We start from the raw sequence: 14017 nt of genomic DNA on the forward strand, positions 1-14017 counted from the left end.
CACTAGCCAACAAGAATTTCCCATAGCAACAACATAGGATGTTGAATCACTTAAACCTCTGAAATTACTCATAGGACACTCCAGTATACGTTGTCACCAACCGGTAATGACAGCGTTAAAAAAAAATAAAATAAAACACAGTCTGAGGCTCTGTTGTTTTACCGCCACTACACACTTCATTAACCCCTTAACGTCTAACAGGGATCTCTCGATTTTTGGGCGAATCTTTCTTACAAAGTTGGAAAGTATTTCTAGGCTTATCTACCCAGTGCATTCTCTTTGCTTCTCACCCAAAGCTATTAAAACTATTAATCAAATTCATTTTAACTATATATGGAATAGGAAAGTACATTACATTAGAAAAGGGAAAGCGGTCCAAACCTATGAAGAAGGTGGTGTGCAAGTCATCGAATTCGCTTGTCTGAATGGTGCATTGAAAATAAACTGGCTAAAATCATTTAATAATTCAAATAGTCTTTGGTATCTCATACCAAACTACATCTTTCAGAAATTCGGTGGAATCAAGTTTTTTCTTAGATGTAATTTTGACTTAAAAAGATTACCAGCAAACTTATCCTCTTTTCATCAGCAAGTACCTACTGTACTGGAAACTGCTCTATTCCCATAATTATAGTCCACATAAAATTCCTATCAGGAACTGTAGACATGTCACTGTGAAAGGCAAGACCCTGTTTCATGGAAACTGTTTTGACAAAGGGATTTGGTCTGTGATGCATCTTCTAAACAGCAGAGTGGAACTCATATCTTATGAGTTTTGTTAAAAATTTGATTCGCCAATGACTCCAAAAGAATTCCACAATCTTTCCAAGGCAATCCCTACTAACATCATTATACAAGCATCCAATTTATCTCAAGATTCATCCTGCAATAATCCCATCCTCCCCAGTCTTCTGTTAAATGAATGTGATTTTGCAGGTCTCAAACTTCAGTATTAAGGAAATTTTTTGTTAATGCAATTCATGGCCGCTACTCTTCACAATGCTTGATTTCACAACATTTTTCAGGTGATGAAATCCGTAAAATGAGGACTAATTATTTCAAATATCCCATTTACCAGAAGGCTAAAGAGGTACACTTTAAAACTTTGTCAGCTATTTATCCCTCAGGAGACTTTCTAAGACGTTGCTTTGGTTTTGGCTCTAACTGTTGTGTATTTTGTAATAATGATATAGAATCTACAAAACATCTGTTCTTTCATTGTTTGCACAGTAAAACCTTTTGGGAGGACATTTACTACTGGCTTTTCCCCAAAATCATGGACTTGCCCGATTTTTCAACGAAGGACATAATCTTTGGTATTTCATTAATGGACAAAAACTACAGACTGGTTATTAACACCATCATAATCCCCGGGAAATTCTTCATAAATGCAAATGGAAAAAACCCGACCCTCAACCCATGCCTTCCATGGAGAACTTTGTCTTCCTCACTCCTCTCTCAATTTTATGAAAAAGAAATATGCCCTTAACCTTAAAAACTTAGCTTTGGACCTAAATCTCTATGAAAAACTCTAGCAGAATATATATATTTTAATGTTATTTGATTTCTTTTAGTTGTATTTTTTTTCTTGTCTTTTTCTTCCTTTCTATAAGTATGTTTGTGTATCTTGTCTTGTCTGGGCTTTAATCTTTTCATAAGACCTCATTTATTATGCCATTTTTCTTGTATTTGCTGTTCATGCAGTTCAAAAAAATAAATAAATAAATAGCAAGTTTAGCTAGTTATCGCCTTCATGCTAACAGTGGTTACATAAACTTACTTGATGACTTGCTCGAATTTCTTTTAGGAATATTATCTTCCATCCTGATTAATCTATGGTCGCGATTCCAGTAATGATTTCTCAATAGCAGCTGTAAGCGTTACAGAAATAAAAACGAATAATAATTCTAAAAAACGGTCTCGTGTTTTCCCTCCGTGTCGTTCCAAACATTTGCAGATGTTTCGTCCGACGGTCTATTTCGTCCGGGTTGTGCGACCCATAGACATAATAAATATAGTATAGGCTAATATTTGTGTGAATATTTGTATTCAGTGTTATTTCCTAACTGGACAGATCTCAAAAGTGGGAATGACCTACATGCTTATTTTGTATTCCCTTTAATTTCTTTAATTTTTTTAGTCATGTACTATCAGCCACAAACCCTTAAGGGCTCCTTACATGTATTACACTATCTTCCACCATCAAACTGCAGAGTTTATCCTTATAACATTTAAAGAACTCTACCGTAGCATGCAATATTTTTAGTGAATGTTATGCTGTGTGGTGAAAGAATCAAATTTACCCAAATGTTCCATCAACAGCTAATTAGAAAAACATGCATAAAAATAGCATTTATAAAATGAAAGCACAAAGTTAACTAGAAAAATTGATAATATATTTTGACTGGTGCCAATGCAGCTACTGCTCATACCCCAGTAATTTCTTTCCTTTATTTTTTTTTAAATATTGTAAAATAAAAATGAGCAGTGGTCTCAGTTCTCTTCTCCTGCTGGTCTTGTTGTCCTCATCATTTCACAAGACAATAGAGGACAAAGAGATGGTCCTGGAAATCTGTGTTCCTCAGTTTTTGCAGACTGTTTCTCTGTCCTCCTCTCCTGTAGGTTCTTTTGTGTCCAGACATTCTTTGTGAGCAGTGGCAGAGCGGTTTCATTCCAACCAGTCTGGTGTGTTCAAGGTGAAGTGGGAAATTTCAGGAATTGTCAAATGTTCTAAGTTTTGGTACTCCGGCTTCTTCTAGCAGTCCAAATATATACATGTTAAGTTGATTGATCATAGGACTCAATGGTAGTGGTTGTTTGTCTTACTGTGTTTGCCCTGTAATGGACTGCTAAGCTGTCCGGGGTGCACCCTGCCTCTCACCTGGGAAATGCTGGTAATTGGCTCCAACCCCGAGCATTGTGATAAACTGACTAGAAAATGAATGGATGGAAAGCAATCAATGAGAAGTGTGGTGCTTAGTCAAATGTGTACTGTGCACCCTCCCTTTGCCATCATACACTTCAAACTGGTCTTGAAATGACATTTTTATTCATTCTTTTAAACAAACACTGTAAACAATAGTTTCTTAAGCAGAACTGGTTGAAATATATGTATGTGTGTGTCTCTGTGTCTGTCTGTTCCTCTCTCCCTCTCCCTCTCGTTCCGTCTCTCCCTCTCTCTCTTGCTCTCTCTCGCTCTTTCTCTCTCCACCTCTCTCTCTCTTTCGCTCCGTCTGTGTCTCTGTGTCTCACCCTCTCTCTCACTCTGTCTCTCCCTCTCTCTCACTCCCCATCTGTGTCCAACCCTCTCTCTCACTCTGTCTCTCCCTCTCTCTGGCTCCATCTCTCCCTCTCTCTGTGTGTCTTTCTCTGGGTCTCTCTCTCTCTGTGTCTGTGTCCACAACATGTGTAAGATGATGCAAAAGGGGGAGCTCAGGATCCCCGCTATCAACATCAACTCTGTGTGTCTATTTGTTACAAGTACAGTACCAGTCAAACGGTTGGACACACCTTTCCATTAAATGTAATAAAAAGTGTGTCCAACCGTCTGACTGGTACTGTATGTGGAATATGAAATGTGCTGGCTTAATAACAAATGAACAAATACTGCAATAAGCAAAACATTCAGAAATTAAATTAAGTGTGGGCAGACGCTGCACATTTCTTATGGTTTCTCCACTGGCTGAATTCTTGTGACCTTCGCCCCCTCAATGATGGCATTAACATACAGGTCCGATTTAAACATAAGGTCTTCCAGGGGCGCCCAAAGCGACTCCTCAATGAAAAACTTCTCATTGTCGCTGGTGGCGATTTCTAGAAGACCATTTTGCCCTGTCTCCATTATCCCGATGATCTTGAAGACTGTGGCCTCCTGTTTCACGCTTGTTGTCTGTGAAACACAAAATACATTTTTTCCACCTTAATGTAAAATGTAATGTCTCTCTGTCTGTGTCTCTGTCTGTATGTGTGTCTTTGTCTGTGTGTCTCTCTCTGTATGTGTGTCTCTCTGTATGTGTGTCTTTGTCTGTGTGTGTCTCTCTGTATGTGTGTCTTTGTCTGTGTTTGTCTCTCTGTACGTGTGTCTCTCTGTATGTTTGTCTTTGTGTGTCTCTCTCTGTCTGTCTGTCTGTCTCTTTGTCTGTGTATCTTTCTCTCTATCTGTGTCTCTGTCTGGGTGTCTCTTTCACTCTGTGTGTCTGTCTGTGTGTCTCTGTTTGTGTGTGAGACTGTCTGTCGTTTCTCATTTTAAAAAATGCATATTTAAGGGAAATTATAGAAATTACCAGCAGCATTGTGTTGGCTGTTGCTGCTTTTGCTCAAGACCAGGTGGCTCAAGGAAACTTCCTTCCCATAGTCAACCTCCAGCAGAGCAGCCTCCCTCCAGAGCGAGACATCAACCTGGGTGTCCTCCTGTAACCATAAAACATAGCATTAATGTTTTTTTCATTGCACACTGTAAGAGGTGCCAAACACCTGCCTGACATACAGATATACATCAGGGGACTCAAACTCATTGTAGGGTTCTATCTTCAGGGCAATCTGATTTCCTGTTAGCCATACCAGTACAATAACAGCATAAATAACCTATAAATTATGAACTTCACATTTTTTGCTTTGTTCTTAGGAGAAAAAAAAAGCAAATGTACATTCCAAAGATGATTTATTCATTCATTCAAACATAAAGAACCAGGCATTTAAGAAAAATGAAGTGCTGAAATATTAATGTTTCTTTATTTACTGTATATTTTTCTAAATATTATAATCATTTTTATTTTTTGATAGATGATATAAGAATATCTATCAGAAAGGAAGTCTCATGTCTCCAGACCTTCCTTTCTGAGCAGCGGTGCAGCAGTTTCATTCCAACCTGTCCAGTGAGTTTATTGTGAAATGAGAAATTCCAGTAATTGATTGAAAATGCTCTGAAATGTGCTAAATATCAAGAAGAATAAATATCAAGTTTCTAATATATCAGACCTCTAAGTAACAATGTCTCAACAAAAATTAGATTTCCTTTTATTTAGCTAGTCTTACACAATATATTTTTTTTTTGTCCCAATTTCTGTGAAGACGATCTTTATTTTCTGCAACTCCTTGTCCACCTGGTTAATAGCGCTGATTGTGTCCCTCTGCACCGCCCACACAGCTGGAGCACCCAGCAGCTATAAAGAAATATTATGTAACACTAAATAAACTGCTATCAATCTCAGATGTATCTGTTCATATTTATTTTATAAATTAGAACAAATACTAAATTACCAGCATCATTACTGTCATTTAGCAGCTTTTCTCCAAAGGGATCCACCCCTGTGGGAATTGAACTTTGATCTCCTGCATGGCAGTTGGATGCTGAGATATTCAGCTGCTTTTTTCCTACACCAACCACCTGTAGTTTTCTTTGCTACGCACAGTTTGATAAATGAAGCTCCTGGTCATCTACTTTATTTCTAAAACATCGAGCACACTGTACTTTGTAATACACAACTCAACATATCAGTTTATTTCTGGAGCACAATGAAATCTCGTTATCAGCTACACTCAGTAAAAACAAAGATAAGGGCATCCTGTTTAATGTGATCCAGTGACTCCGTCCTTTTCTTCCTCACATTGACTCTACTTACCTGTTGCAGTTTTATGTTCTTTAGCGGGATTTCCTCCATCCTCAGCAGAATTTTTTTGGGAGCTGAACTCTAAATATAAAAATGAAGGTAAGCATGAATTACACCATTCATATCCAACTGTTTATCCAATTACACTATGCCAATCAGAGCTGATGAAGCAATAAAGCACTATTACAACAATCATTAAAAAAAACAAAACCAAATTGCTCATATCTTATTTGTACAATCATTTAATGAAATGGACAAAATACACCCGGCAATACTTGGAAATAGGAATTTTTGTAGTGAGAAAAGATTATAATATTTTAGGATATTACAAGACTTTAACACTTGGATACTTTTTCCTAAAACAACAGGTTATACAGTAGAAAGTGGTCAGTACTAACAGTTTTTTTCCAATGTTTTATGCTGAAGACTGATCTCACTGAAGTAGTTGGAATGTAGCCTGACCTTTGATGGTTGGTGAGGAGAACTCATGCAAAAGCATTTTGTATGTACAATGAAGTGTACAAATGTGGTCATTGCCCAATAAGCAGATAAATAGATAGAAGTTGTAATGTGGATTAAATTTATTGTACACAACTTTTTTCAATTGTGGTTTGAAAACTTACTTCAATGACCCTTCCTTCCACGGTCACATGACCCTGTACCTGCCCGAACTCCCTCAGGTGGATCTTCCTGGAGGGTGGGTCAATTAGAGCAGTCGCCTGATGCATCAAATGTTCAGGCACAGTCACTGGAGAGCTGCGCATGACCTGTGTTTTATTAGTAATTAAAATAGTGTATGGGGGGGGGTTCCTCTTAGGGAATATCCCCTCATGAGGTAGTTCCTGCCTTCAATTACTCTCCCTGAGAACTCCTCAAATAATACAATTTTGGTAATGATGTTGCCATCGCTGATCACAGCCAATTTGTTCATTTTAGTCACCATGGGAGTGACCGAGTCTTTGGAAAAGTCCCATGAAAGGACTCTGGATTGGGGTTTGGTTGCCACCACATTAATCTGAATAGGTGGCAGTCTGCTGTAGGGGACTGAAGCCTTTGTGTGTATTACAGTTTGCAATGCCATCCTGTAACGACATGAAGGTGATACACAGAAAAGAAACAAAATTAAAAGAATCGTTGATGAATCATTTTAAAAACAGATAGAGATTTGAAAGAGAGTTGGGAATTAAAGTTCAAGGTTCACAAACTGTTTTGTTTATAATGTGAAATAAAATATCCCTGGATATAATTGATGGCATTTTAGTGATAACAACTCTTTATGTTCGCCAAGTTTTGCCGTCTTGCCCAAAGCAGTGCGTCTCCACCATCTGTGACTAGACCAGGGGTCTGCAACCTGCGGTTCCAGAGCCATATGTGGGTCTCTGGACCTTCCACAATGGCTCCTAATACGTGGCAAAAAATACTGAAGAACTAATGTTTTTAATATAAATATAATAAATGCTGGTTTTGAGCAATTATTCAGTTTTCTTCATTTGATAGGTGCATTGAATTTCCACAACATAATGACACTGACATTATCAGTAATATATTTTAATTTGATTTTCTTGTAATTAGGTTGGAAACTATGGGCTTTTTATATTTATTTATTATTTTTAATAAATCATTTTCCACAAATATCTACATCCCATAGATGAAAGTCTGCCTATCGTCTTTTAGAAAGTTGTATGTTTTTTATTTTAAAACCTAAAAACAGAAATAAAAATGTGGCTCTTAAAAAAGTAACAATTCCTATAATAGATAGCATTCAAAAATTATAAGTTGTCATTTTTCAAAAGGTCGCCTAACATTTGCGGTTATAAATGAGCTGGACTAGACTGTATGGTCACCTTAGTGTGCCTCTAGAGAGAGAGTGGCGCCATCTCCGTTCACTGCAATGGTTCAGTTTTTTCACAGCAATGGCGGCGTATGGAGCCCCTCAAAAGTTCCCGGAAGTTAGCAAAAGCTAAGCGACGGTCAATGTATTTCAATGGAGCAGATTGTCGGAGCTACACTTCTTCAAGGTAAGATGTTTTAATAGTCATATTTCCATATCAGTTGTGCATCGAAATCAACTTGACAGGAGTAAATAAATATGTTGACGGATTGTCCCCGTCTAGATTAATATATTTAGAGATTATAAACCGATAAAAGTTTATGCTAGCACACTGATAGCAACAGATGCCACAGGCTGATGAATGTAAATTCTGTTCGTCAATATAAATTGATCCAACGCCGTTGATAGCGTGGTTAATGTGTAGGGAGAGCAATTGTAGTTACATTTTTATTTAATTTTAATGTATTTATAAGGCTGTGGAATAATGGACAAAGATATGAAAATGAATACACAGTATTAGATAGCACAATACTCTTAGTATATATGTTTACAATCTTTGCAACTATAAAACTTAACCTGTTAAATGTAACAAACATGTTAACCTTAAGAACTTAACAAAATATACAAATACAAAATAAGTGGCTGATTGTACTTGAATGCATTTGCTGCACTAGACAGCACTCAGTGTGCAGGATGAGAGCAGAGAAGCAGAGAGATGCTTAAGGGAAGTATATCACTCTTCCCTCGTGCAGCATTGTCCTGAAGAACTTTCAGCTGTTCTGGGGTTGCCTGACGTTAACTGGGATACTGTTCTTCTAAACCTTCCTGGTTTGGCCACTTTTAAGTGTTGTTTCCTGTCTTTTTTTTCTACATTCTGCAACCTCAACCATATAAATCTCTCTGTGATGTGTTCTCGGTGTTTAATTTAAAAATATTAAACTTCCCAATGATATGGTCTTTGAAAATGTGTAAATGCATTGTTTTAATATGATTACCTCACATATTTTTTTGTTTTTACAGTCCCTGATGGTGGTCAAATGTATCCTGCTGACTTTGGCCATCCATATTTTCCTTCTGTCCCTGTCTTTGGGGAAGCCATACATACGCACGCCTTTCTCTGAGCGATTGGAGCATCCCCATGCAGCACAGCATACCATGGTGAAGACTGTATTCAAGGATAGCAGAGAAAAGAAATGGCTAGACATGCTGATCTAGTCGAGTTTTATGCTATTGTAAAGGAATTCTTTTAGGTATTAAATGCATTTGGAAAACAAAGGGTGTTTGTCTGATTTATTATGTATATGTAGGGAGTAAGTCTTGGGATAGTTAACAAATAGTGATAGAAAGCCATGTATTTTCCATGAATTGAATTCAAAATTTTATTTATTTGCCATGGATTTTCTGTAAGAACACATTATATTGTGAGTCCAGACTTAGTTATCAGTCTGCCTCAGTCAAAATAAGTCTTAAGACTTAAAAGCAATTCACACAAGTAGATACTAATAAGTAAGAATAGATAACCCATTTATTTGAAATGAATTGGGATCTAAATTTTATTTATTGGATATAGATTTCCTGTAAGAACCGTTATCATTATGCTGTGAGCCTAGATTTATTGTGTAGTCACTTGGTAAACCATTGTCGTCACCTGTTGGTATGCCTCAGTCAAGTCTGAAAGATAAAGTTAAAAAAACAGAAAATATTACGATTTACATTGCTGTTGATGTCATACAGGTTTAGTAAACTTAACATGATTCATATCAATGAACACAACTATAAAAATATTGCAAAGCAAAGCCTTCATTGATTATTATTTACCGATTATCGTAGTTTTCTTATTATTTTGTATTGGCCGCCAAGCACTTCCTGGAACTTTTGGAGGCTACATGGACCACGTGATCGGCAAGCGTTTTAAGCTTCCGGTGGCGCCACTCTCTCTCTAGAGGCACACTAGGTCACCTAACCCTCTGTCTGAAAGAAGCAGGACACGAGCGGAGGATTGCTATAAATGACAGGAACCAGCAACCTATCAGTACACAGAGTTTTGAGACGTTAGAGCCAATCAGAAGCAGAGTAGGGCGGGCATTTGTAAAAACTCCGCTAGGAAAAAAGGTAAAGGAAACCAGAGCTCTGAAAGTGTCAGAAGGACCATCAGTCTGGACGAAGAAAGATGTCTCTGTCAAAGTTTATCAAGAAGAGAAAAGTGGACTAAGAAAACAGGGGGGTTAAAGAGAAAAAATTATAACAAGTAAAATATGACAAAGAAATATTTTATTATTTGTAATATTTTTGTATAACATATATTTTAGTTTGACAGATGTAACTTCTTGTCTCGCTATTCTCCATATTGTATCTTCATAATACTGAATATTAGTAATAATAATTATGATAATAACAGTAATAATAAAAATGATAATAATAATAGTATAGTTGGACCAACCGAGGTTCATCCCCTCTTATTGATGTCTCTCATCATCCGCAAGACGCTGAGACACTGCGCTTGCGCATTCTGATATGTTGATCCTGCAGTACGTCAGTCACGTGAGCTTCAGCTGATCCATACGTGATGTAGTAGTGACGCAACGTTTCGCGCATGCGCGTGCTTTGAAGAATCTTGACCTGTGGCGTCACCGAAAGAAAGCCTTTATTACCGAACTGACGACAGGACAAATCATTCTAAACCTTCCACTAGAAGTCAGAAGTTACCCAGTTATCCTGGTTTTATCAAGCTGAGCTTATATTCACATAAGTTTTATTTGAAGAAGAAAATTCTACAGAACAGGACAAAAAGATAGATATGGAATTCGAACATATTTCTTTCAAAGATCTTATTAGGAGAGTACAGAAACTCACTCGTCAAAATGCTAACTTGGACAAGAAAATAGCACATATAACCAAAGAAAAAGATGATGAAATTGATAGTTTGAAGACACAGCTTTTTCAAGAAAAAGAAATCAATCAACGCTACGATCAACGCTTCGATAGTCAGTCGACAGAGCACCAACGCACGATCGCTGACTATAAATCAAAGCTGTCTGCTGCAGAAAACAGTCTCAAAAACGCTGAAATTGAATATGAAAAGCTGAAGAAAATTAACAAAAAACTAATTTATGATTTTAAGACACAAGATCGAGATCAGGAATCACTGAAACGTGAAAACGATCATCTTAAAATACAGATTATTCAGAAAAAGCAGAAGATGAAAGACCTGAAGAAAATGCCGTTTCCACATCTTGATGAACTAAACAACACAAAGAGAATCTTGAAAAGGACTGAATCTGAAAATGAGGAGCTCACCAGGGAAGTACAAGACTGCAGAGAGACGATTATAAAATATGAGAGAAGATTAAATCAGCAATATGATACAATTCGTGTCTTAAGAGAGGAGATCAAAAGACAGATGCCATTAACTACAGAAATGCAGGAGGAGGAGGAACCATTGATGTTTGAAAGAGAAAACATCTGTGCAGGATGTCTTGAAAAAAACGATCTTATTCAGATGCAACAACTCAAGATCCGCTGTTCTGAACATTTGAAATCACTCCTCATCCAACGAAATATACTGCTGGGAGAGAAAGATGCCCAAATTTCAAAACTGAAAAGTGAGAATGAAAACCTGGAATTGAAACTTTCCCGGCGGCCTGACGAAACGGCGGGGAGACTCCAACGGGCTATGCTGGATATAAGAGTATATCAGAAGGATTTAAAGAGAAAAACCCATATAATTGATGGATTCAGGAGCGAGAAGATGAACTTTCAAGAAGAGAAAGCTGAACTGGAAGAGGAGGTGAGACGGCTCAAACTGGAAAATAAATTACTGTCAAACCGCCTTACACCCATTTCTAAACGAACCACATCTGTACAAACACCCAACAAAGACGAGGTGACACATATTACAGCAGATGAGAAATTAAAGCCAAATATCACTCTGGCCCTTACCATACGCCCCCAATCTGACCAAACACCCAAGAAACACGAGGTGGGACATATTAGATCAGATAAGAAATTAAAGCCAAACCGCCTTTCACCCATTTATGAAAATAAAACATCTGTACAAACATCCAACAAAGACGAGGTGACACATATTACAGCAGATGAGAAATTAAAGCCAAATATCACCCCAGCCCTTACCATATGCTCCCTATCTAACCAAACACCCAAGAAACACGAGGTGGGACACATTAGATCAGATAGGAAATTAAAGCCAAACCGCCTTCCACCAATTTCTGAAAATAAAACATCTGTACAAACATCCAACAAAGACGAGGTGGGACATATTAGAGCAGATAAGAAATTTACACCAAATATCGCTCCAGCCCTTACCATATGCTCCCTATCTAACCAAACACCCAAGAAACACGAGGTGGGACACATTAGATCAGATAGGAAATTAAAGCCAAACCGCCTTACACCCATTTCTGAATCTGAACACACATCGAACTCCGAGGATCAGACTGAGACTGGGAGACTTGCAAGATTCACACAGAAAAAAACAAACCGCATAGTCCTGGACAGCAGAAGGCAAACGCCTTGAGGGACTCTTACCACTAATCATTAGCCTCGATCAGACGGGGTTTACAAGCTCAAGATAACGCCAGAGCGACCCTGCAGGTAATTAATGGTTATTCTGTCACGGCTGTTGAACCTCTTTCAGTCCCTTCCACCAGATGTACCTGACCAGCAGTTCCAGGAGTGGGGCTTAAACCAAAGAACTAAATCAAAACTTCACAGGGGTCTGCAACAAAGGGACAGTAACTCACTCCATGTGAAACAGATATGGGAAATGCATATGGGAACACTTATGTGAGATACAAAAGAAAACCTCAAATTCAACACAATAGAAGGAGTTTTGCTGCAAAAACTTTATTAGATTTTTCATCACTCCAGTTCAGAAAAGACACCAACTCATCGGTATGTTGGAGACAGTGTAGAGACAAACCATTGTCACATCTTCTGGTATTGTTCCTTTTTTGGCAGAAGGTGTATAAAACATTGATTTTCCGTTTGAGTTTACATCTCTATACTTAGGAATTCTCCAGCAAAAAAAATTCATCTCAATGATAAAGATTTAACATTTAATTGGTGGAACACAGGCAATGACCACATAGCCACATATTTAAAATGAGCATAACGCTCAATCTGGTGCAGCCATGAATTAATGCCTTTTTTTGCAAATATGTGTGAGTAACACAAGAAAGCAACTGAAAGACAAACTAAACAAATATAAATAATCAAAACAACAACAACAATAATAATATGAACCCAACATGTTGAAAAAGGATCAGTATGAAGCATAAGCTTTAATGAGATAATGATTATATATACTGAATACTGTTATTACCACCACTGTTATTGTAAGTAGTTAATGATGAATGTAATTATGGGATAATGACAAAAATTATTGTAGTTTACTGGGGTGTGATTAGAGAAGTTATACTTTCATTCACTCCTTTTGAACATGTGTGTTTTCTATTTTATTTATATTTTGTCATCATGTTCAAATAAACTCTCAATCAACCAATCAAAAAGCAAAAAGCAACAAACCAAAAAATACACAGACACACACACACACACACATATATATATATATATACATATATATATATATATATACATACATATACACACATACACACATAGATAGATGTTTTCATCCCAGTCGTGGAACAGTGGACCAGCTTTACACCCTCTTCAGGGTCTTGAAGGGGGCTTGGGAGTTTGCTCAACCATATATATGGTGGCCGGGCTCCTGTATATGTCAAGTCAAAATCAGTTGCACAATTATATAGATAAACACTTCATAAACCTAAATAATTTGTACACACTGCAATGTTAAATTTTTACATCCATGTTTGACCTACTGTGTGGAGAAAGTCCTAAAAAAACACCCATTTGTTACACAGGACCCCTGGGAGACAAGGGCAGGTTAAACATCCTTTATTTAACAAACAGGATATGCATGAAGAGGTCTTATTATGACAGAACTGAAGCATAGATCAGAGGGCCAGGAACCATGGAATGGCATAGGGGTGAGTCCGCTGTGTGTAGGTTAAGGTCCGACAGGGAATGACTGTGGTGCTGGTGTATATAAAGGACTGGGGAACAAAGGAAGACAGGTGTGGCAGGTTGACTAGATTACTGATGAGTGGATCTGGAACTGCTGTGGAGGATCAGGGAAGTGAGGAGTGACTGGAGGAGCGGAAGAACAGGAGAGTGCTGGAGGAGTGGCAGGAAAGACTGTAACAACATTCAACATTTATTTTGTAGAAAGAGCAACAAGAATTATAAATAAATCCGTCCAACACAGAATGATCCAATGAATGAAAGAATATAATTTATTCATCCTAGAGGTAAATAGCAAAATTAATCACCTTATAAATGCTAAAATTAAAAACAACAATATTAATTTCCCTCAATATTCATAATTTGTTGAAACAAACGAAAACCTTATTTAGTTTGTGGAATAATTGCACAGAGACATTGAAAAACATTGTTCAACAATGCATATGTTCAAACAACTATTCATTCAATTAATCCATTAATTCAAGCACTATTAATAAAAACTGACTGGTACCAG

The 14017-nt window shown here is 37.4% G+C and overlaps 1 long non-coding RNA gene across 1 annotated transcript; it reads right to left on the reverse strand.

Moving 5' to 3' along the window:
- Positions 1-1683: 1683 nt before the first annotated feature.
- LOC121632113 lies at positions 1684-9925 on the reverse strand. Its single transcript, XR_006008877.1, has 2 exons — positions 9805-9925; positions 1684-2024 (listed from the first exon to the last, which is right to left on the reverse strand). It is a non-coding gene; the product is annotated as an uncharacterized LOC121632113 (long non-coding RNA).
- Positions 9926-14017: the final 4092 nt, after the last annotated feature.

This window comes from Melanotaenia boesemani, chromosome 21 (genome assembly GCF_017639745.1).
Source record: "Melanotaenia boesemani isolate fMelBoe1 chromosome 21, fMelBoe1.pri, whole genome shotgun sequence".
NCBI classification, from domain to species: domain Eukaryota; kingdom Metazoa; phylum Chordata; class Actinopteri; order Atheriniformes; family Melanotaeniidae; genus Melanotaenia; species Melanotaenia boesemani.